Source organism: Anolis carolinensis, chromosome 3 (assembly GCF_035594765.1).
Source record: "Anolis carolinensis isolate JA03-04 chromosome 3, rAnoCar3.1.pri, whole genome shotgun sequence".
Taxonomy (NCBI): Eukaryota; Metazoa; Chordata; class Lepidosauria; order Squamata; family Dactyloidae; genus Anolis; species Anolis carolinensis.
Window position 1 is genome coordinate 208,040,196 of NC_085843.1, and position 1,704 is coordinate 208,041,899.

The window sequence follows — 1,704 nt, forward strand, 5'->3', positions numbered from 1 at the left end:
TTGTTTTAGGCTTCTTTAACCACGGAGGTCAAGACAAGTCAACATGAAACTTAATCTGGAATGATTAATGTTACTGCCTACTAATTCAGTACAGATATTGTCCAGATATTGACCACAATACACATTAAATCTGCCACAACAACTATACCTAATAGGTATTAACATAAAATATTGCAATGATCTTTTACAGGTTTGTAACAGAGCAAAACTGCAACACAGGTGACTTAACTGTGCATAATTACAGTTATATTCCACTTGAGCTGCCATGACTCCGTCCTATGGATCCTGGGACTTTTAGTTTGGTACTTAGAATGTTCTGTTGTAATTTCAGGGACACAGAAACAAGCTTTTTGGCAAAGAATTCTAAATCCTTCACTAAACCACAACTCCCAGAATCCCGGGAGATGAATTTATTGTAATTAAAGTACAACGTCCATGCGCCATTGTGTATAATACAGTAGAGTCTCACTTATCCAACGTTCTGGATTATCCAACACATTTTTGTAGTCAATGTTTTCAATATATATATTTTTTTTCGTGTCAGGAGCAATCATGATATTTTGGTGAGAAATTCGTAAATACAGTAATTACTATGTAGCATTACTGCGTATTGAACGACTTTTTCTGCCAGATTTGTTGTATAACATGATGTTTTGGTGCTTAATTTGTAAAATCATAACCTAATTTGATGTTTAATAGGCTTCTCCTTAATCTCTCCTTATTATCCAACATATTCGCTTATCCAACGTTCTGCCGGCCGGTTTATGTTGGATAAGTGAGACTCTACTGTATTTAAATTTAAGCACAGAATAAGCTTTAAAAAGCACATTAGGAATGTAAAATTGTGTTATTTTGCAGTCCCATATACGAGCAAACTTAACTCTCTCTTTTTTTTACTATCAGGAAAATGTATGAGTGACGAGTATACCAGGCATTGCCCAGGTATGAATTTTCCATGTGGCTCTTTCTTTCCTGTCCCTCATACATTTTTCTTTCTATTCCCTTTCTTTTCCTTTTCTCTTGCTTTCCCTCATACACCTTCCCTTTTCTTTCCTTCTTTTCTCTTCACATGTAGGAGCCTTTATGGAACATATAGACATACATACATACTTTGACTTTTATTGATGATGAATTAAGTGCAGGACAATTACAGGACCAAAATAATGCTGAAACAAACAATCTGTAAGTGCAATTAAACGCTTGCCTCTAGGGATCCTTGGGCTAGATTTCTCAAGTCATACTTTCCTGTTTTCACCTGAATTTCCATATGGATTGTAGTGTGTGTGTGTGTGTGTGTGTGTGTGTGTGTGTGTGGAGGGACTCAAGCCAGATCTCAGTTCCGTGCAGTGGCTTCTTATGCCCCATCTTCACAGACCGGAAAATTCAGAATGATGTGGATTGGGGGGGAGGCTAGAAAACACACACCCCTAATGTGCATTGCAATACACATCCACATTTTAAAAGGTCAGGAAAAAGTCCAAAATCAGTGATAAAATGCGCTGCAGAACAGAAATTTGGGAGGATCACACACAGCACTTGTGTAAATAGTGCCACCTCTGGAAAATTCAGATATGGCAATTTCAGTTTGTTTATTTACAAACACCTTTCCCTTGCTTTCAGAGAAGAAATCGCTTTTCCCCTTTTGTTTTTGACTTGGAAGATGAGTGCCATTGCTGATTCTTATCCAATGCGCTGCTTTAGTTC